General features: G+C 52.9%; 1 long non-coding RNA gene across 1 annotated transcript in view; it reads right to left on the minus strand.

Moving 5' to 3' along the window:
• The window catches only part of LOC140425717 (uncharacterized), a 164,492-nt gene that overhangs the window by 69,034 nt on the left and 71,204 nt on the right, over positions 1-24,254 (minus strand). Inside the window, exon 2 of the long non-coding RNA XR_011947946.1 lies at positions 20,818-20,937. This is a non-coding gene — a long non-coding RNA (uncharacterized lncRNA). The remainder of the gene's footprint in view (positions 1-20,817; positions 20,938-24,254) is intronic.

Genomic DNA, 24,254 nt, shown 5'->3' on the forward strand with positions numbered 1-24,254 from the left:
TTGATCCTGACTCGAAGAATTCTCTCCAGTAATTTCCCTACCACTGACGTAAGGCTCACCGGCCTGTAGTTCCCTGGATTATCCTTGCTACCCTTCTTAAACAAAGGAACAACATTGGCTATTCTCCAGTCCTCCAGGACATCGCCTGAAGGCAGTGAGGATCCAAAGATTTCCGTCAAGGCCTCAGCAATTTACCCTCTAGCCTCCTTCAGTATTCTGGGGTAGATCCCACCCGGTCCTGGGGACTTATCTACCTTAATCATAGAATTTACAGTGCAGAAGGAGGCCATTCAGCCCATCGAGTCTGCACCGGCTCCTGGAAAGAGCACCCCACCCAAGGTCAACGCCTCCACCCTATCCCCACAACCCAGCAACCCCACCCAACACTAAGGGCAATTTTGGACACTAAGGGCAATTTTAGCATGGCCAATCCACCTAACCTGCACAGCTTTGGACTGTGGGAGGAAACCGGAGCACCCGGAGGAAACCCACGCACACACGGGGAGGATGTGCAGACTCCGCACAGACAGTGACCCAAGCCGGAATCGAACCTGGGACCCTGGAGCTGTGAAGCAATTGTGCTATCCACAATGCTACCGTGCTGCCCATATTTTTCAAGACGCCCAACACCTCGTCTTTTTGGATCTCAATGTGACCCAGGCTATCTACACACCCTTCTCCAGACTCAACATACACCAATTCCTTCTCTTTGGTGAATGCTGATGCAAAGTATTCATTTAGCACCTCGCCCATTTCCTCGGGCTCCACACATAGATTCCCTTGCCTATCCTTCAGTAGGCCAACCCTTTCCCTGGCTACCCTCTTGCTTTTTATGTACGTGTAAAAAGCCTTGGGATTTTCCTTAACCCGATTTGCGAATGACTTTTCGTGACCTCTTCTGGCACTCCTGACTCCTTGCTTAGGTTCCTTCCTACTTTCCTTATATTTCACACAGGCTTCGTCTGTTCCCAACCTTCTAGCCCTGACAAATGCCTCCTTTTTCTTTTTGACGAGGCCTACAATATCTCTCGTTATCCAAGGTTCCCGAAATTTGCCGTATTTATCCTTCTTCCGCACAGGAACATGCCGGTCCTGAATTCCTTTCAACTGACATTTGAAAGCCTCCCACATGTCAGATGTTGATTTACCCTCAAACATCCTCCCCCAATCTAGGTTCTTCAGTTCCCGCCTAATATTGTTATAATTAGCCTCCCCCCAATTTAGCACATTCACCTTCGGACCACTCTTATCCTTGTCCACCAGCACTTTAAAACTTACTGAATTGTGGTCACTATTCCCGAAATGCTCCTCTACTGAAATTTCTACCACCTGGCCGGGCTCATTCCCCAATACCAGGTCCAGTACAGCCCCTTCCCTAGTTGGACTGTCTACATATTGTGTAAAGAAGCCCTCCTGGATGCTCCTTACAAACTCTGCCCCTCCACGCCCCTAGCACTAAGTGAGTCCCAGTCAATATTGGGGAAGCGGCCCCCCCTGGCAATTCTCTGGGCCCCAATGGGCCGAGCGGCCACCCGTTTTCGGCCAGTCCCACCAGCGTGAAATGGACAAGGTCCATAGCGGTGGGACCTGGCTTGGGGGGGGCGGCCTGCGGAGTCCTCGGGGGGGGCGCGGGGGGATCCGGCCCCAGGGTGGGGGTCCCCACGGTGGCCTGGCCTGCGATCGGGGCCCACTGATCTGCGGGCGGGCCTGTGTCGTGGGGGCATTCTTTCCCTCCGCGCCGGCCTGTGTAAGGCTCCGCCATGGCCGGCGCGGAGAAGAAACCCCCTGCGCATGTGCAGGAATCACAGCAGCGGTTCTGCACATGTACCAGAACACGCTGGCGCTCCTGCGCATGTGCCAACTCGCGCTGGCCGGAGGAGGCCCTTCGGCGCCGGTTGGCGCTGCGCCAACCACTCCAGCGCCGGCCTAGCCCCCGGAAGTGCGGAGGATTCCGCACCTTCCGGGCAGCCTGACGCTGGAGTGGTTCATGCCACTCTTTGGCGCCGGTACGGCCCACCCCGCCGATTGCGGGAGAATCCCGCCCAATATCTCTGACATAAGACTTCAATTTCTCTACTTCACGAAAATCATGTTTGTAGTGCAGTGAATTGTTCCTGCTTATTTTCTGATTATAATTGCAGCAACTTTAGTTTCCATTGTACTATGTTGCTTATCAGAGAAGTACCCTGTGCGAATTAACGCATTGAGATAAAGGACACAATGGACATTGTATTACGTGAGTCATATAGGAACATTAAAATGAAATATTGCTTCAGCTTTTACTTGCTTGCTCTATGGAATTATAGTCCATTAAGTTTTGCTATTAAGTATAACATCTTATCCGACACGGGCTAGCACATTACAAATGGGGATCATATCAACATGATGTATTGATCGCCAATCAGGCTCTCCTAGTTATTACAAGTTACTAGTCTAAACTGTTCCTTTGGCACAGAACAAGGAGCAGGGAGAACATAGCAAAGGGAGAGTGATTGCCTTAATATCAAGGCCGCAATTTTACCAAGTGCGGCATCAAAGGAGCTCGAGCAAAACTGGAGTTAATGGGAATCAGGAGAAAAACTCTCCGCTGGTTGAAGGCATATCTGGCACAAAGGGAGAAGGTTTAGTTTCTGGTCAATAGTTGTTGGTTGTTGGAGGTCAGTGGCCTCAGCTCCAGGATATTGCTGCAGGAGTTATTTAGCGGCGTGCCCTAGACCCAACCATCTTCAGATGCTTCAGCAATGACCTTCCTTCGTCATAAGGTCAGAAGGGGGGCGTTCATTGACAGTTGCACAATGTTCAGCACCATTCGCGATTCCCTCGAAACCGAAGTAGTGAATGTCCAAATGCAACAAAACCTGGACAATACCCAGGCTTGGGCTGATAAGTGACAAATAACATTTGCGCCACATAAGTGCCAGATAATGACCATCTCCAAAAAGAGAGAATCTAACTATCACCCCTTGCCATGGTCATCACTGAATCCCGCATGGTTAACATCCTGGGGTTTACTATTAACCAGAAACTAAACTGTAATATAAATAAAATGGCGACAAGAGCAGGCCAGAGGTGAGTAATTTCCCGCTTCATTCCCCAAAGTCTGTCCACAATCTACAATGTGGAGATGCCGGCTTTGGACTGGGGTGAGCACAGTACGAAGTCTTACAACACCAGGTTAAAGTCCAACAGGTTTGTTTCGATGTCACTAGCTTTCGGAGCGCTGCTCCTTCCTCAGGTGAATGAAGAGGTATGTTCCAGAAACACATATATAGACAAATTCAAAGATGCCAAACAATGCTTGGAATGCGAGCATTAGCAGGTGATTAAATCTTTACAGATCCAGAGATGGGGTAACCTCAGGTTAAAGAGGTGTGAATTGTGTCAAGCCAGGACAGTTGGTAGGATTTTGCAGGCCAGATGGTGGGGGATGAATGTAATGTGACATGAATCCCAGGTCCCGGTTGAGGCCGCACTCACGTGTGCGGAACTTGGCTATAAGTTTCTGCTCGGAGATTCTGCGTTGTCGCGCGTCCTGAAGGCCGCCTTGGAGAACGCTTACCCAGAGATCAGAGGCTGAATGCCCTTGATTGCTGAAGTGTTCTCCGACTGGAAGGGAACATTCCTGCCTGGTGATTGTTGCGCGATGTCCGTTCATTCGTTGTCGCAGCGTCTGCATGGTCTCGCCAATGTACCACGCTTCGGGACATCCTTTCCTGCAGCGTATGAGGTAGACAACGTTGGCCGAGTCGCACGAGAACGTACCGCGTACCTGGTGGGTGGTGTTCTCACGTGTAATAGTGGTATCCATGTCAATGATCTGGCACGTCTTGCAGAGATTGCCATGGCAGGGTTGTGTGGTGTCGTGGTCACTGTTCTGAAGACTGGGTAGTTTGCTGCAAACAATAGTTCGTTTGAGGTTGCGCGGTTGTTTGAAGGCAAGTGGTGGGGGTGTGGGGATGACCTTGGCAAGATGTTCATCGTCATCAATGACGTGTTGAAGGCTGTGAAGAAGATGACGTAGTTTCTCCGCTCCGGGGAAGTACTGGACGACGAAGGGTATTCTGTCGGTTGTGTCCCATGTTTGTCTTCTGAGGAGGTCGGTGCGGTTTTTCGCTGTGGCGCGTTGGAACTGTCGATCGATGAGTCGAGTGCCATATCCCGTTCGTACGAGTGCATCTTTCAACGTCTGTAGATGTCTGTTACGCTCCTCCTCGTCTGAGCAGATCCTGTGTATACGGAGCGCTTGTCCATAGGGGATGGCTTCTTTAATGTGTTTAGGGTGGAAGCTGGAGAAGTGGAGCATCATGAGGTTATCCGTGGGTTTGCGGTAAAGCGAAGTGCTGAGGTGACCGTCCTTGATGGAGACGAGTGTGTCCAAGAATGCAACTGATTTTGGAGAGTAGTCCATGGTGAGTCTGATGGTTGGATGGAACTTATTAATGTCATCGTGTAGTCGTTTCAGTGATTCTTTGCCGTGGGTCCAAAGGAAAAAAATGCCATCGATGTATCTGGTGTATAGCGTCGGTTGAAGGTCCTGTGCGGTGAGTAGGTCCTGTTCAAACTTGTGCATGAAGATGTTGGCGTATTGGGGTGCGAATTTGGTCCCCATGGCTGTTCCGTGCGTCTGGATGAAGAACTTGTTGTCGAAGGTGAAGACGTTGTGATCCAGAATGAAGCGGATGAGTTGCAGAATTGCGTCTGGAGATTGGCAGTTGTCGGTGTTGAGTACTGAGGCTGTTGCAGCAATGCCGTCGTCATGGGGGATGCTGGTGTAGAGTGCTGAGACGTCCATTGTGACGAGGAATGTTCCTGGTTCAACTGGTCCATGGGTCCTGAGTTTCTGTAGGAAGTCCGTCGTGTCGCGACAGAAGCTGGGCGTACCTTGTACGATGGGTTTCAAGATGCCCTCGATGTAGCCAGAGAGGTTCTCACACAAGGTCCCATTGCCTGAAACGATAGGGCGGCCTGGTGTGTTGGCATTATGTATTTTTGGGAGGCAGTAGAGATCTCCAATGCGGGGAGTACGTGGGATGAGAGCACGTAGGGTGCTCTGAAGATCTGGATCCAAGGTCTTGATCAGTCTGTTAAGTTGGCGGATGTGTTCCTTGGTCGGATCTGCGGGTAACTGTCTGTAGTGTTCTTGGTTGTTCAGTTGTCGGTATACTTCTTTGCAGTAGTCCGTTCTGTTCAGTACGACAGTGGCCCCTCCTTTGTCTGCTGGTTTGATGACGATGCTGTGGTTGGTCTTGAGAGCGCGGATGGCATTGCGTTGTGCTTGGGTGACGTTCGGGGCTGTCTTGTGAATGCGACTGATGAATCTGGCATTGACGCGAGTCCTGACGGCTTGAGCATACATGTCGAGTCTAAGGCAGCGGCCTTCCGGAGGGGTCCAATTCGACTCTTTCCTCTTCGGTTGCCGCACCGCAGATCTCTCGGTCTGCTGTTCCGGTTCATTGGTAGTCTGCTTGGGTTCGCTGTTGGCCTCTTGGGGTCTGTGGAAGAGCACAAGTCAGGGAGTGTGACGGAATACTTTCCTCTTGCCTGGATGAGTGCAGCTCCAACAACTGTCAATAAGCTCAACACCATCCAAGACAAAGTAACCCACTTGATTGGCATCCCATCCACCAACATTCACTGACACACAGGGGCAGCCATGTGTAACATCTACAAGATGCATTGCAGCAACTCACCAAGACTCCTTAGACAGCTCCTTTCAAACCCACGACCAGTACCATCTAGAAGGACAGGGACGACAGACACGTGGGAACACCATCATCTGGAAATTTCCCTCTAAACCACTCACCAACTGACTTGGAAATACATCGCCGTTCCTTCACTGTCGCTGGTTAAAATCCTGAAGACCCTCCCAACAGCACAGTTGGTGTACCTACAACTCAGGGACTTCAACGGTTTAAGAAGACAGCTCACCAACACCCCATCCCCACCACTCCACCTCCCCCACACCACCACACCAGCCCATCCCCACCTCCCCCACACCACCACACCAGCCCATCCCCATCTCCCCACCTCCCCCACACCACCACACCAGCCCCACACCACCACCCCCACACCAGCCCCATCCCCACCACCCCACCTCCCCCACACCTCCACACCAGCCCATCCCCACCTCCCCCACACCACCACACCAGCCCCACACCACCACCCCCACACCAGCCCCATCCCCACCACCCCACCTCCCCCACACCTCCACACCAGCCCATCCCCACCTCCCCCACACCACCACACCAGCCCCACACCACCACCCCCACACCAGCCCCATCCCCACCACACCACCTCCCCCACACCTCCACACCAGCCCCATCCCCACCACACCACCTCCCCCACACCTCCACACCAGCCCCATCCCCACCACACCACCTCCCCCACACCTACACACCAGCCCCATCCCCACCACACCACCTCCCCCACACCTCCACACCAGCCCCATCCCCACCTCCCCGACACCACCCCACCACCACACCAGCCCCGCCCCACCACCCCACCTCCCCGAAACCACCACACCAGCCCCACCCCACCACCCCCACACCCCCACACCAGCCCATCCCCACCACCCCACCTCCCCGACACCACCCCACCTCCCCACACCACCACACCAGCCCATCCACACCACCCCACCTCCCCACACCACCACACCACCCCACACCACCACACCAGCCCATCCCCACCACCCCACCCCCTCGACACCACCCCACATCCCCCACACCAGCCCATCCCCACCACCCCACCTCCCCCACACCACCACACCAGCCCCACCCCACCACCCCACCTCCCGACACCACCACACCAGCCCCACCCCACCTCCCCGAAACCACCACACCAGCCCCACCCCACCACCCCCACACCACCACACCTCCCCACACCCCCACCACCCCACCTCCCCGACACCACCCCACCTCCCCACACCACCACACCAGCCCATCCCCACCACCCCACCTCCCCCACACCACCACACCTCCCCACACCCCCACACCAGCCCATCCCCACCACCCCACCTCCCCGACGCCACCCCACCTCCCACACCAGCCCATCCCCACCACCCCACCTCCCCCACACCACCACACCAGCCCCACCCCACCACCCCACCTCCCCCACACCACCACACCAGCCCATCCCCACCACCCCACCTCCCCCACACCAGCCCATTCCACCACCCCACCTCGCCCACACACCCACACCAGCCCCATCTCCACCACACCACCTCCCCCACACCACACCAGCCCCACCCCACACTCCCCACACCCCCACACCAACCCATCCCCACCACCCCACCTCCCCACACCAGCCCATCCCCACCACCCCACCTTACCACACCACCACACCAGCCCATCCCCACCACCCCACCTCCCCACACCACCACACCAGCCCATCCCCACCACCCCACCTCCCCCACACCACCACACCAGCCCATCCCCACCACCCATTCTCCCCCACACCACCACACCAGCCCATCCCCACCACCCCACCTTCCCCACACCACCACACCAGCCCCACCTCACCACCCCACCTCCCCCACACCACCACACCAGCCCAACCCCACCTCCCCCACACCATACCACCACCCAAACACCACTCTCCCTCCCCACACCACCACCCAAACACCACTCCCCCTCCCCCACACCACCACCCAAACACCACTCCCCCTCCCACACCACCACCCAAACACCACTCCCCCTCCCCACACCACCACCCAAACACCACCCCACCTCACCTCCCCCACACCCCACCACCTCCCCACACCACACCACCACCCAAACACCACCTCCCCACACCAGCCCAACCCCACCACCCCACCTCCTCCACACCACCACCCAAACACCACCCCACTACCTCCACACCTCCTCACCACCCCACCTGCCCGACACCACCCCACCACACCACCACCCCCACACCACCTCACCACCCCACCTCCCCACCACCTCCATACCTCCTCACCACCCCACCTGCCCGTCACCACCCCACCACATCACCACGCCCACACCACCTCACCACCCCACCTCCCCCACTCCACCACAACCCCACCTCGCCCACCACTGCCTCACCACTACCCCACCCCACGATCCAACCATGTGTCATGTCTTGTGCCTTGCAGAATCACCTGGTGATGTGGCGGGTCCTTTTGGTGTCCCCCACTCCCAATCACAACCCCAGGACACACCAGCGATGAGGCGGCACCAGCCAGTGACACGAGCCCCCAGACACCAGCTGACGACCGGAGCACCAGTCGGAGGACGACACTGACTTCCCGTCACAGCTGTCTCCAACAAGACTCGCTGTTACTGCCAACCCAGGGCCTGCACTCCATAGGTTGATAGGAATCACAGATGGGGTTGGGGCCGAGTGGGATTGAGGGATGTTATTGCAGGGAGAGGGAGGCCATGTGAGGGAGTGGTCGGCTGGGGGTGGAGGGCATTGTGGGCTGGGACGGGATGTTCATGCCGCCGTTAACCAGGCCCCCTAGTTGGTGAACCTGGCGGCGATTAGAGCGTCCCATGCACGCCGACCCTGGCGAACATGTTGTGTGGCCTCCCGTACCTTCCTGGGCTCCAAATGGGCTCCCCTGCAACCTCTTCGTCAGATGAGGACTGATGTTCGTCCGCTCCTCCAGCATATTGCCCCTCTACTGCGCAATTTTGTGGAGAGCGCAGTAGGCCACCACAATACGGGAGACCCTCCTAGTGCTATACTGGAGGGCCCCTCCAGAGCAGTCCAGGCACCTTATCCAGATCTTCAGGATGCCGATGAGCCGCTTGATCACAGCCCTGGTCACGATTTGGGCGTCTTTGTATTGGGTCTCAGTGTTGGCCTGTGGCCTCCAGATAAGCATCAACAGCCATGACCGCAGCGGATAACCCCTGTCACCCAGGAGCCAAAACTTTCACCCGGGGGAGGGCCTCAAAAGTTTCGGGAACCTTGGAGTGTGCCAGGATCGTGCGCAGATCTGTATGATATGCATCTCGTGGTCACATACAAACTGCATATTTAAGGAGTGCAATCCCCTTTGGTTCATGAAGACCACCCCATCATGCGCAGGTGCTCATTGGGGGACTTGCATCCCATTGATCATCCGCTGCATCTGGGGCACCCCGGTGATGTAGGTGACCCTGCTGCCCGGTAACCTGGTGGGCTCGGTCCACATTGAACCTGATATATTGTGCTGAACTGGCATACGGGGCCTCCATGATGGCTTGGATGCATCTGTGCACTGAGGTCTACAAGAACCCAGACAGGTCCCCACTCAGTACATGGAAGGACCCAGTGACGAAAAGGTTCAGGGCGACCGTCACCTTGACAGCCATCAGGAGCGGGTCAATCCCCCCCCCCCCCCCAATACCTCCAGGTGTGCCATGATCCGGCAGATATGCCGTATGGTCCCCCTGCTCAGCCGGAGTCTTCAACATCACACCCGGTCCGCAGGTCCTCAAATGACAGGCACTGCCGGTACACATGAGCCCTAATGCAGCACCTCCTTCCCATCTCTTCCTCGGCCTGTTGGGCAGCTGGCTCCTGTTCCTCTGGGTCAGGCTCCATAGTTCCTCACTGAGCAGCTCCTGTTGTATAACCTGTGTTTCCCCCAGGGCTGTGGAGGCCAGGATGAAGGTAACCATTCCTGGTTGGATTCCGAATTCCATTGTCTGCAGGCGGTGAAAGGCAGACATGTTAGCATGGTGTGAACCCCTGTGACGAACCAAGGTCCAACGGGCTACATGGTGGCCCCGGCTTGCACTGCAGACCTGCCCTCACATGTCCCCCTTCCACCCATTCCTCTCCCATAACCACATCCACCCTGGCTGTTCCCCCTGGCACTCTGCCTTCCCCACCACACACCTGGCCCTGTCGGTGCCTGGCACTGCGGGGGCCTCTGGCTCTGGTACCCGTCCATGCTGGTAGAGGTTCTGCCGGCTGGCGCTACCCATGCCAGAAGTATGCTCTGCGGCCCCCAGCAAGCACCCTGCTCTAGATGCTACTGTGGGATTTGCCCTTGTGTGGGTTGCATAATGCCCTGTCGACAGGTGGCGCCTGGTTGTGGGTGGGGGTTTGGTGGGGTGGAAGTGGGTTGGAGGGAAGGGTTGGGGGTGGGGGTTGGTGGGGAGGAATTGGGTTGGAGGGAGGGATTGGGGTGGAGGTATCTTCCCATTCTCTTTAAAAAAATTTAAAAAAATTTAGAGTACCCAATCCTTTTTTTCCAATTAAGTGACCAATCCACCTACCCTGCACATCTTTGGGTTGTGGGGGTGAAACCCACGCAGACACGGGGAGAATGTGAAAATTCCACATGGACAGTGACCCAGGACCGGGATCGAATCCGGATCCTCGGTGGTATCTTCCCATTCTCAACTTTGATTCTTAGCTTTCATCTATGTTGGAACCTTGGAGTCTAATAGGTTGTCAGCTTTAGCTTAGTAGTTACATCAATGGCTCTGAAGTGGAGATGGTTGGTAGCTTTAAGTTCCTGGGGGTCACCAACATCAACAGTCTGTCCTGATCCATTCACATTGATGCAATAGTCAAGAAAGCCCAACAACGTCTCTACTTCCTACGGAAGCTAAAGACATTTGGCTTGTCTGCATCGACTCTCACAAACTTCTACAGATGTGCGATAGAGATCATCCTATCCGGCTACATCACAACCTGGTATGGCAACTGCTCGGCCCAAGATCGCAAGAAACTGCAGAGTGTGGTGAACTCAGCCCAACACATCACACAAGCTTGCCACCCCCACATTGATTCTGTCTACACCTCCCACTGCTTCAAGAAGGCAGACAGCATTATCAGAGACCCCTCCCACCCAGGCTTTTCCCTCTTCCAGACCATTCCATCAGGCAGAAGATGCAGAGGTCTGAAGACCCACACATCCAGACACAGGAACAGCTTCTTCCCCAAAGCTACTAGACTCCTCAACGACTCTCCCTCGGACTGATCTGTTCCCTGTAAGACACTATTCACGACGCTCTATGCTGCTCTTGCTCATGTATTTGCTTTGTTTGGCCCCTTGTTCCGCACTGTAACCAATCACTGCTTGTCAATGTACCATTTGTCAATGTACTCTGTCAATTATTCTTTTTGTCTACTCTGTACATACTGTGTACATTTCCTTGGCCGCAGAAACATACTTTTCACTGTACTTCGGTACATGTGGCAATAAATCAATCAATCAATCAATCAATCAAGCACATTTGTCCATTATATTAAAACAAATAATTTTGGAAAGTAGCCAGGATCTTTCATGTCTGCTTGGCATGACATTACATACTGCCAAAAGTGGCAAAAGAATCTCTATGTTGGAAATTTGTCAATTCAAGTGCCGCCTTAGTGACTTAGTGTGTGATCTGGTTTAACAATTCAGTGCAGAACTGAGGGAGTGCTGCACCGTCAGAGGCACCGTCTTTCAGATGAGGCATTAAAACAGAGACTTCCTTCTCAGGTGGATGTAAAAGATCCTATTCAAAAAGTAGAAGAGTTTATCCTGGTGTCCTGGCCAATATCTCTTGACCAACAGTGCTAAAACAGATGATTTTCCCATTACCTCATTGCTCTTTGTAGGACTTTGTGGAGTGTAGATTTCCTGCCATCATTCCTTCCATCACACCAGCGATTTCACTTCACTTTACTTGGCTGTAAAGTGCTTTGGGTTGTCCCAAAGTTGTGAAAGGCACTAAATAAATGCAACTTCTTCCTTTCTATTCCTGTGCCTCATAAAACCTCTGATTGATTCCCAACTGTGGCAGGAATATCTCAGATGTGATTAATCATTTGTGAAGTTCTGAACACAAATTTGAATAAAAAATTAATGGCCTTGGAACAGCCATCATCCAGGGAGTCGTAGGTTCATCACAAATGGATTCATAGATTCAAAAACTTCTCAATTGACAAAACGGAGTGTAAATGTAAGAAGACAGCTCACATTAAACATGTTTTCAGGCACTTTAACTGCAGTGTGCTGTTCAGCAGGCTCAAGTATAAAGTTACACGAGTCTGAAAGGTGTACACGCAACTAAAAAATAATAACCATCGATCGTAAATTTGCTTAGCAGAATCTGAGGAGCCATGCTTTCGATCTCATTTCCTTCAATTTTAAATAGCATGGGACACTCGTAATGCAGCTGGGTTAAACTCTTTTAACAGATAGCTACTGTCTCATCCTTGGTATTACTTGTTTCCAGCTTTGCTGTTGCCTTTTCGTGAGCATTGAAACTTTCTTGCGATCCCCAATATCCCAGCTGACCTCCTCCTGGTGTTTGATACATTTCCCTGAGTGACGTTTTCAAAGAACATAATAAACTTTGAATTGCGAAGGAGCAACTTGAGCTCCTTTTTCCACAGAGCATGCAGAGTCTACACTGTCATGGGTTCTACACAACCAAATGAATCCATTGATAGAGTGATCAAGCAAAGATCCTGGATAATCATTCACTCTGATATCCCTGCTCTTCAATTTCTCCAGATGACAATTTGCCTCCTCCCCGCCTAGTTCAACAGTGCTCGAGTGATTCTCCGCGCTCGAGTGATTCTCCGCGCTCGAGAGCCGTCAGTGTGGTTCACATATGGTCCCACCCGCGGGACCTCGGCGTTCTGGCTGCGGGGGCCGTCCTGATGGGGGTCGGGGGGATCCGACTTGGGGGGGGGGGGGGGGCTCCACGGTGGTCGGTGGGCACGCTCATTCCGGGGGGGGTGCCTATGCAGACGGCAACCACACGCATGCGCCGGGCGGAGACGGCCATCGCGGACCCGCGCCGTCTCCACGCAGGGCTGACTTTCGGTGCCGGAGCAGCGCACAGCACTCCGGCGCCATTCTAGCCCCCCGAAGAACGGGAGAATTACTGAGCCTGGAGGCCCATTGATGCCGGCGTCGCTCGCGCCGGTTTTGATGCCGGCTTCAACATTTGGCCACGATAGTGGAGAACCCGATCAAAATTACACTTAAGTCATTTTTTGGGTGAATCACGCCCTGTGTGTTGAGTTGTACGTCAGGGCTTTAGCACAGTCTTGGTTGATCCATCAGCAGAGTATTGCACTGTTAGAATGGACATTCTTCCAGTGAGATGTGAAATTATGGGCGTCATTCTCCGAACCCCGCCGGGTCGGAGAATGGCCGTTGGCCGCCGTGAATCCCGCCCCCGCCCCCGCCGAAGTCTCCGCTCCCGGAGATTGGGCGGGGGCGGGAATCGGGCTGTGCCGGTTGGCGGGACCCCCCGCTGGATTCTCCGGCCTGGATGGGCCGAAGTCCCGCCCAGGAATTGCCTGTCCCGCCGACGTAAATCAAACCTGGTATTTACCGGCGGGACCAGGCGGCGTGGGCGGGCTCCGGGGTCCTGGGGGGGGGGGGGGGCGCGGGGCGATCTGACCCCGGGGGGTGCCCCCACGGTGGCCTGGCCCGCGATCGGGGCCCACCGATCCGCGGGCAGGCCTGTGCCGTGGGGGCACTCTTTCCCTTCCGCCTCCGCTACGGCCTCCACCATGGCGGAGGCGGAAGTGACTCTCCCACTGCGCATGCGCGGGAAACTGACAGCGGCCGCTGACGCTCCCGCACATGCGCTGGGAAACTGACAGCGGCCGCTGACGCTCCCGCGCATGCGCCGCATTTCCGCGCCAGCTGGCGGGGCAACAAACGCCATTTCCGCCAGCTGGCGGGGCGGAAATCCCTCCGGCGTCAGCCTAGCCCCTCAATGTTGGGGCTAGGCCGCCAAAGATGCGGAGACTTCCGCACCTTTTTGCCGGCGCGATGCCCGTCTGATTGGCGCCGGCTTTGGCGCCAGTCGGCGGGCATCCCGCCGTTGGGGGAGAATTTCGCCCTATGTCTTTCAGCTGAATTTTGTCCGGTGGCTCCAACAGTGGGCTGGAAAGCAGGTGGCAACCCTGCCTTGGCCAATTCCAGGAGCACCAACTATGATTCTGTGGCTATCAGGATATTCATGGCCTGGTGCCTTGAAGGGTGGATATTCCATCACCAAGAGCTGCTGGTCTACTGGAGAGCCAGCTGCCCTTCAGTTCAGCAGCACTACTGGGAGTGGTGGTCATTGCTGGGACTGCACCTAGCCCAGAGCAATATCATGGATGCAGACCTTCGCTCGGGCGAATAAAGCTGCGTGGAGGTGGGGGGAACACAGTTGGTGTGGGGATCATTTGTGAGGGAGGGGAGATGTTTCCATGGGCATCATCATTGCTGGCAGGAGGAGCCTTCCGTGGGTCAGAGTGCCTGATCACCCCTATCAATTCTGCCCCCCACTACTCACCCAGAGCCCTCATGGAAGCCCCCAGATTTCTATGGTGTCATGATATTCAGGTAAACATCATGGTGCAAACATACATACATACTCAATACACACACAACACCACAGCCAATCACAGGCAAGAGCATACACACTATAAAACGGGGAACACGACCCTTCCCGCTCATTCCAGCAGGAGACAGCTCAGGGCACAGAGCTCACAGCAAGCCACTCAGACATCCACCATGTGCTGAGTGCCACTCCAAGATAGTGTTAGGGATAAGTCCACAGATTCAAGGGTAATGAACGAACCACAGTAACCAGTTTACCATTGTAAATATTGTTAGTAATAAAACTGAGTTGTACCATCCGCAACCGTGTTGGTTCGTCTGTGTAGCAGAGCACCCAACACGACATAGTACCAGGATTGGAACCCGGTAACTGTGAGACCTACCTACGAATCCTCAGGAATCCGCCATCCTGCGCCATGGACACCGTCAGCACGCCGCAGCCGTTACAAATCGCTGGAAACCTCGGAGTCAATTGGAAGCTGTTCAAACAGCGCTTCCAGTTCGTCCTAGAAGCCACCGAAAGGGAAAGCGCTTTGGACACCAGAAAAACACCCTCCTCCTCTCCACGGCAGGGCAACACGCCATCCATGTCTACAACTCCCTGGTGTTCGTGGAAGGTGAGGACAAGACCAAGTACAAGACGGTCCTTCTCAAACTCGAGCAACACTTCAGCGTCGAGGTAAATGAGAGTTTCAAGAGGTATCTCTTCCAGCAGCGCCTGCAGGGTAAGTATGAGCCCTTTCAATCTTTCCTTACACACCTCCGTACCCTCGCGCAGTCCTGCAGTTACGACACCCCCTCCGATTCAATGATTCGGGACCAGATTGTTTTTGGGGTCACCTCGGGCGCCCTACGCCAGCAGCTCCTCAAAATTAAAGGCCTCACCCTAGCCTCCGCAATCGAAGCCTGTGTCCTTCATGAAAACGCGACCAGCCGCTACTCCCAATTTCAAGCGGCTGAATCGGCGCGGCAGGGGTCCTTCGCGCCCGAATCAGCAAGGCAGGCGTCCTACGAGGCCGAACGGGTCCAGGCGATCAAGTTCCTCCCGGCCCGCGGCCCAGACGAAGGCGGCCATTTTGCACACTTTCCGCGGCCTCCCGCGTTTGTGCGCGCCAAAAAAGACGTCGACGCAGAGGGACATGATGCGCAGGCGTGCTCAACGCAAGACCGAACTACGCATGCGCGGTGGCACAACGAACGCCATGACGTCACGACGTGCGGCAACTGCGGAGCCGCACATTTAAAGCGGCAATGTCCAGCCAAAACTCGACAGTGCCTCTGCTGTGGCAAGATGGGCCACTACGCTGCCTGCTGTCGAGCAGCTCAACCTGCCAATGCTCCCCAATTCCGACAACCTCGCAGGGACGTGCGGACCATTCAGCCTCCGTACTACGAGTCGTGCCCAGACGATATCCAAACCAGCGACACAGACGACCGGGACGCCTTCCGTGTTGCGGTCATTGATAGGAACCGGATGTCTCCAGGCAGGACCCACCAGCCGATGCCAGTGAACAGCGTCAATCCGGGTGATGAATGGTGTGCCACCCTAACGGTCAACCGATCACCGATAACATTCCGCCTGGAATAGCATGGTCAGACTTCTACGCCTTGAAGGTCAGACCACCAATTCGGCCATCCCGTTGCAAGATGGTCAACTACAATGGAAACGTTATCCCGGCCATGGGTTCCTGCCAACTCCAGGTGACACACAACACATAATCGGCCACGCTGTCCTTCGAAATAGTCGGATCATCAAAGGACTCCCTTCTAGGCGCACAGGCATGCAAGGTTCTCCACCTCGTGCAGCGGGTCCACGCTCTGTCTCCAGAAGGCACATCAGACTTCCCGGATGCAGAATTAAGGGCACAGCTTCAATCGCTCCTCGCCCACAACCAGGAGGCATGCGAGGGCATGGGCACACTGCCCTGTACTACAGAATACGACTCAAACCGGACGCCACCCCGGTCATTCACGCACCTCGCAGGGTCCCAGCGTCACTCAAAGACCGCCTCAAGCAGCAGCTGCAGGATCTCCAGGACCAAGGGGTGCTATCCCGGGTCACGGTGCCCACGCCATGGGTCAGCTCCATGGTGTGTGTTAAGAGGCCCTCTGGCGAACTCCGGATCTGCATTAACCCGAAAGACCTGAACAACAACATAATGAGGGAACACTACCCCATACTCAAACGCGAAGAGATCACGAGCGAAATGGCCCGGGCTAAAATCTTTACAAAGCTGGATGCCTCGAAGGGTTTTTGGCAGATCCAACTGGACCAGTCCAGCAGGAAGCTGTGCACCTTCAACACTCCTTTCGGCAGGTTCTGCTATAACATAATGCCGTTTGGCACCATCTCGGCATCCGAGGTCTTTCACAGGATCATGGAACAGATGATGGAGGGCATCGAAGGGGTGCGCGTCTACGTTGATGACGTCATCATCTGGTCCACCACACCACAGGAGCACATCAATCGTCTCCAGCGCGTCTTTGCGCGGATACGGGAAAATGGCCTGCGCCTCAACCGAGCCAAGTGTTCTTTCGGGCAAACCAAGCTGAAGTTTCTGGGGGATCACATATCCCGGTCAGGGGTCCGTCCGGATGCTGACAAGGTGAGCGCCATCACAGCCATGCCGCAGCCAGCAGACAAGAAAGCAGTGCTACGCTTCCTAGGCATGGTCAACTTCCTGGGGAAGTTCATTCCCAAGCTTGCCTCCCACACGACGGCTCTTCGCCACCTCGTCAAGAAGTCCACGGAGTTCCAGTGGCTGCCCGCACACCAGAAGGATTGGGAGGAGCTCAAAATTAAGCTCACCACAGCTTCGGTATTGCCGTTTTTCGACACATCTCGTGACACTAAAATTTTGACTGATGCCAGCCAGTCCGGCATTGGGGCGGTACTCCTACAGCGGGATGACACTGCGTCATGGGCCCCGGTCGCCTATGCCTCGCAGGCCATGACCCCCACAGAACAGCGCTACACGCAGATCGAAAAGGAGTGCCTGGGTTTGCTAAGCGGAATAGACAAGTTCCATGACTGCGTGTATGGTCTCCCTCAGTTTACCATTGAGACTGACCATCGCCCCCTGGTCAGCATCATACATAAGGACCTGAACAAGATGACCCCTCGCCTCCAGCGCATCCTACTCAAACTCAGGAGGTACGACTTCCAACTGGTCTACACCCCGGGAAAGGACCTTATCATTGTGGATGCCCTATCCAGAGCAGTGAGCACACCACCCGACTTGGAGGGGTTCGTATGTCAGGTCGAAGCGCAGGTGGCCTTCACATCGGCAAATCTGCCAGCTGGATGACTCCAGTCTGGCCCGTATTCACCAGGAGACTGCAGCAGACCCCCTTCTACAACGTGTGATGCGCCACATGATGGGAGGGTAGCTCAAAGGACAGTGCCCGCAGTTCTACAATGTCCGGGACGACTTGGCCGTCATTGATGGTGTCCTCCTAAAGCTGGACCGGATTGTGATTCCACACAGCATGCACAAGATGGTCCTCGACCAACTACACGAAGGCCATCTGGGGGTCGAGAAGTGCAGACGGAAGGCCCGAGAGGCGGTATACTGGCCGGGCATCAGTGATGACATTGCCAATATGGTGCTCAACTGCCCCGCCTGCCAAAGGTTTCAGCCAGCGCAACCTCCTGAGACGCTTCAGCCCCATGAGCTGGTGACGTCCCTCTGGGCGAAGGTGGGTGTGGACCTTTTTCACGCGCTTGGCAGGGACTATGTAGTCATCATAGATTACTTTTCAAACTATCCAGAGGTCATACGCCTGCACGATTTGACATCGTCCACTGTCATAAGGGCCTGCTAGCCACGGCATTCCGATTACTGTCATGTCGGACAATGGGCCCTGTTTTGCCAGCCAGGAATGGTCTTCCTTTGCTGCTTTGTATGGCTTCACACACGTGACGTCCAGCCCTCAGCATCCCCAGTCCAATGGGAAGGCGGAGAAGAGCGTTCACATCGTCAAGCGGCTCCTCTGCAAGGCTGCTGCTGCCGATCGGATTTCTGCCTCGCCCTGCTGACCTATCGCTCGGCCCCACTAGCCACTGGCCTCTCACCAGCCCAGCTGTTGATGGGTCATGCCCTCAGGATCACTGTGCCGTCCATTCTGGTCCCCACAACCAACCATGCTCCAGTACTGCACAGGATGCGACAGCAGCGCGTTCGCCAGAAGGTGGCACATGACACACGGGCAACTGATCTTCCCGCCCTGGCGCCTGGGGACGACGTCCGCATCCACCTACCAGAAGGTGGCTGGTCAGCACCTGCCCAAGTTCTCCAACGCGTGGCTCCACACTCGTTCCTGGTTCGCATGCCTGATGGCGCCATTCGCAGGCGCCATCGCCGGGCTCTTCGCCTGCTTCCACGCTCGCTACGGGAACTTACACCGGTGCCACGCCCTCCTGTTGTTCCTGATGTCGACTTCGTGGAGCTTCCTGCCACCATGTCCATTCCGTCGTCTCCCGGAACCCTAGTTCTAGATTCCCCCATAAGAGGAAACATCCTCTCCACGTCCACCCTGTCTATACCCCTCAGGATCTTTTATGCTTCAGTCAAGTCACCGCCTACTATTCTAAACACCAGTGAATACAAACCAAACCCATCCAACCTTTGCTCATAAGGGCAGCACGGTAGCATTGTGGATAGCACAATTGCTTCACAGCTCCAGGGTCCCAGGTTCGATTCCGGCTTGGGTCACTGTGTGTGCGGAGTCTGCACATCCTCCCCGTGTCTGCATGGGTTTCCTCCGGGTGCTCCGGTTTCCTCCCACAGTCCAAAGATGTGCAGGTTAGGTGGTTGGCCATGATAAATTGCCCTTAGTGTCCAAAATTGCCCTTAGTGTCCAAAATTGCCCTTGGTGTTGGGTGGGGTCACTGGGTTATGGGGATAGGGTGGAGGTGTTGACCTTGGGTAGGGTGCTCTTTCCAAGAGCCGGTGCAGACTCGATGGGCCAAATGGCCTCCTTCTGCACTGTAAATTCTATGATCTGTTCCTATGATCTGTCCCATGGCCAGGCCCATTCCTCAGCCGGTGAATCCTGACCCACCCTTGAGGCGGTCAATCTGAATTCGTCGCCCACCTACTAGGCTGGACGTATGAGCCTGTTTGAACATTGAACTCACTGATGTATCATACCACTGTGTTAATACGTTTCTCTTTTTCCTTGTCGTTACAGGAGTTCGTTTTGACGTTTAACATTTCCACGTGTTTTGTTTATGGTACAACCTCGTTGCTATGTCACACCTGACATCGCCCCATGTATATAGTTTAGCCTCATGTACATGCTGTAGATATTGCACACACACATATTCAGCTGCACTCAGTACACATCTCTATTTATAACAACATAGGCACATGTTCTTGTAAAAAAGGGGGGATGTCATGATATTCAAGTAAACATCATGGTGCAAACATACATACATACTGATGGACAGATCAATGGATCAATCAATACACACACAACACCACAGCCAAACACAGGCAAGAGCATACACACTATAAAACGGGGAACATGACACTTCCCGCTCATTCCAGCAGGAGACAGCTCAGGGCACAGAGCTCACAGCAAGCCACTCAGACATCCACCATGTGCTGAGTGCCACTCCAAGATAGTGTTAGGGATAGGTCCACAGATTCAAGGGTAATGAACGAACCACAGTAACCAGTTTACCATTGTAAATATTGTTAGTAATAAAACTTGAGTTGTACCATCTGCAATCGTGTTGGTTCGTCTGTGTAGCAGAGCACCCAACACGACATATGGGTTGTTTCCCAATGTGACAGTGGGCATCCCAGAGGTTGGTGGAATACCACAGGCGGAGGACCTTTAATTGGTCACTTAAGGACCTCACTTGGCTGCTGGGTGGAAAGGCAGCTCTTTTTTGCGAGGGCCCAATAAAATTTGCCCAGTGCCTGCCTGGTCCAGTCATTGTAGTCAACACTAAAGATCTCTTTTTTTTATGACACTTGGGATGTAAGCATCGCTGGCAATTTAGGCCAGCAACGATTGTTCATGCTGAATATGAATATCAAAACTTATGAATTCGGAACAGGAGCAGGCCACTCAGCCCCTCAAGCCTGCTGTGCCATTCAATAAGATCATGGCTGATCTGATTTTAACCTTCATGTACCCCTGATAACCTTTCACCCTCTTGTTAATCAAGAATCTATCTAGCGCTATCTTAAAATATTCAAAGACTCTGCTTCTACCACCTTTTGAGAAAGAATATTACAAAGACTCACGAACCTCTGCAAGAAAAATGTTCTCCTTATGTGTCTTAAATGGGTCTCCTCTTATATTTGAAACCGTGAACCCTAGTTCTAGATTCTCCCATAAGAGGAAACATCCTCTCCACATCCACCCTGTCTATACCCCTCAGGATCTTTTATGCTTCAGTCAAGTCACCGCCTACTATTCTAAACACCAGTGAATACAAACCAAACCCATCCAACCTTTGCTCATAAGACAACCCATCCATTCCTGGTATTAATCTAGTAAACCTTCTCCAAATTGCTTCTAATTCACTTCCATCTTTCCTGGGACCCTGGCGCTGTGAAGCCACAGTGCTATCCACTTGTGCTACCGTGCTGCCCTTGGCCGTTAAACCTCAAAACGAACTCCTGTAACGACAAGGAAAAAGAGAAACGTATTAACACAGTGGTATGACACATCAGTGAGTTCAATGTTCAAACAGGCTCATAAGTCCAGCCTAGTAGGTGGGCGACGAATTCAGATTGACCGCCTCAAGGGTGGGTCAGGATTCACCGGCTGAGGAATGGGCCTGGCCATGGGACAGATCATAGGAACAGATCATAGAATTTACAGTGCAGAAGGAGGCCATTTGGCCCATCGAGTCTGCACCGGCTCTTGGAAAGAGCACCCTACCCAAGGTCAACACCTCCACCCTATCCCCATAACCCAGTGACCCCACCCAACACCAAGGGCAATAAGGAGACCAATACTGGAGACAATACATCAGATGTGGTCTCACTAATGCCCTGTAAACTGAAGTATAACCTCCCTTCTTTTGTATTAAATTTCTCTCTATTCGCTTTCTTAATGACTTGCTGTACATCCATACTAAATGTTTGTGATTCATGCACTCGAACACCCAGATCGCTTTGAATCTCAAAGCCCTGCAATCTCTCATCATTTAAACAAAATGCTTCTTCTTTATTCTTCTTGCCAAAATGGACAATTTCACATTTTCCCACATTAGAATCATAGAAAAGTTACGGCACAGAAGGAGGCTATTCTGCCCATCTTGTCCATGCCAGCTCGAGGACACCCAGATGCCCTTTCTAATCCCACCTTCCTGCACCCGGTCCATAGCGCTGTAGCTTACAGCACTTAAGGTGCAGATCCAGGTACTTTTTAAAAGAGTTTAGGGTCTCTGCCTCCACCACCAACTCGGGCAGCGAATTCCAGACTCCCACTACCTCTGACTAAAGATGTTTTTTCTCATGCTCCCTCTAAACCTTCTGCCATTTTTCTTGAATCTATGTCCCCTGGTTCTAGAATTGTCCACCCAGGGAAAGCATTTTATCCTGTCCACCCTATCTCTTCCCCTCATAATTTTGTACAGATCAATTAAGTCATAGAATCCCTGCAGTGCAGAAGGAGGCCATTCGACCCACCGAGTCTGCATCGACCCTCTGAAAGAGCACTCTCATAGGCCCAATCCCTCACCCTATCCCCGTAATCCCTCCTAGGGCAATTTAGCTTCACCAATCCACCTACACAGCACATTTTTGGACTGTGGGAGGAAACCAGAGCACCCAGAGGAAACCCACGCTGACACGGGAAGAATGTGCAAACTCCACACAGACAGCCACCCGAGGTCAGAATCAAACCCAGGTCTCTGGTGCTGTGAGGCAGCAGTGCTAACCACTTTGCCACCGTGCTGCCCCTCATCTCTTAGCCGCCTTTGTTCCAAGGAAAATAACCCAACCTATCCAATCTCTCCTCATAGCTACACTTTTCTAGCCCTGGCAACATTCTTGTAAACCTCCTCTGCATTCTCTCCAGAGCAATAATGTCTCTACAGAGTAACAAAAGTAAGGGGGAAAGTGTAAGGCAGAGAAGCCACAGTCAAAAATCAAAAAGGGTGACAGTACAAGGTACAGTGACTGAGGGGAGCTCAGTGAATAGGACCAGGAATACTAAAATGAATAAAATGGGAAGTGAAAACATTAATGGTAAGTGACGCGGCAGGTTGTTACATGAATATATGGGTTCAACGACAAGGAAAATTAGGAGAAAGGTTAAGAGGAAATATAACTTAGGAGAGGTTACTGATCGAGGTGTTAAGATTCAGAACAGAGGTAAAAAAGCCAACATAAGTGTACTTTCCCTGAATGCTCGTAGTATTCGGAATAAGGTAAATGAGTTGATTGTGCAAATCATCGTGAATGACTATGATTTAGTGGCCATTACTGAAACATGGTTAAAGGATGGTCACGACTGGGAGTTAAATATCCGAGGGTATCAAACTATTCAGAAGGACAGAGTGGATGGTAAGCGAGGTGGTGTAGCTCTGTTATTTAAGGATGACATCCGGGCAACAGTAAGGGATGACATCGGTGCTATGGAGGATAAGGTTGAATCCATTTGGGTGGAAATCAGGAATAGTAAGGCGAAAAAGTCACTGATAGGAGTAGTCTATAGGCCACCAAATAGTAACATTATGGTGGGGCAGGCAGTAAACAAAGAAATAACTGATGCATATAGAAATGGTACAGCAGTTATCATGGGGGATTTTAATCTACATGTTGATTGGTTTAACCAGGTCGGTCAAGGCAGCCTTGAGGAGGAGTTTATAGAATGTATCCACGATAGTTTCCTAGAACAGTATGTAATGGAACCTACGAGGGAACAAACGGTCCTAGATCTGGTCCTGTGTAATGAGACAGGATTGATTCAGGATCTCATAGTTAGGGATCCTCTCGGAAGGAGCGATCACAATCTGGTGGAATTTAAAATACAGATGGAGGGTGAGAAGGTAAAATAAGTGTTTTGTGCTTAAACAAAGGAAAGTGCAATGGGATGAGAGAAGAACTAGCTAAGGTAGACTGGGAGCAAAGACTTTATGGTGAAACAGTTGAGGAACAGTGGAGAACCTTCCAAGCGATTTTTCACAGTGCTCAGCAAAGGTTTATACCAACAAAAAGGAAGGACGGTAGAAAGAGGGAAAATCGACCGTGGATATCTAAGGAAATAAGGGAGAGTATCAAATTGAAGGAAAAAGCATACAAAGTGACAAAGATTAGTGGGAGACTACAGGACTGGGAAATCTTTAGGGGCAACAGAAAGCTACTAAAAAAGCTATAAAGAAGAGTAGGATAGATTATGAGAGTAAACTTGCTCAGAATATAAAAACAGAGAGTAAAGGTTTTTACAAATATATAAAACAAAAAAAAAAAGAGTGGCTCAGGTAAATATTGGTCCTTTAGTGGATAAGAAGGGAGATTAAATAATGGGAGATGAGGAAATGGCTGAGGAACTGAACAGGTTTTTTGGGTCCGTCTTCACAGTGGAAGACACAAACAACATGCCAGTGACTGATGGAAAATGAGGCTATGACAGCTGAGGACCTTGAGATGATTGTTATCACCAAGGAGGTAGTGATGGGCAAGCTAATGGGGCTAAAGGTAGACAAGTCTCCTGGCCCTGATGGAGTGCATCCCAGAGTGCTAAAAGAGATGGCTAGGGAAATTGCAAATGCACTAGTGATAATTTACCAAAAATTCACTCGACTCTGGAGTGGTCCCGGCGGATTGGAAATTAGCAAATGTGACACCACTGTTTAAAAAAGGAGGTAGGCAGAAAGCGGGTAATTATAGGCCAGTGAGCTTAACTTCGGTAGTAGGGAAGATGCTGGAACCTATCATCAAGGAAGAAATAGCAAGGCATCTGGATGGAAATTGTCCCATTGGGC

Source organism: Scyliorhinus torazame, chromosome 6 (assembly GCF_047496885.1).
Source record: "Scyliorhinus torazame isolate Kashiwa2021f chromosome 6, sScyTor2.1, whole genome shotgun sequence".
Taxonomy (NCBI): domain Eukaryota; kingdom Metazoa; phylum Chordata; class Chondrichthyes; order Carcharhiniformes; family Scyliorhinidae; genus Scyliorhinus; species Scyliorhinus torazame.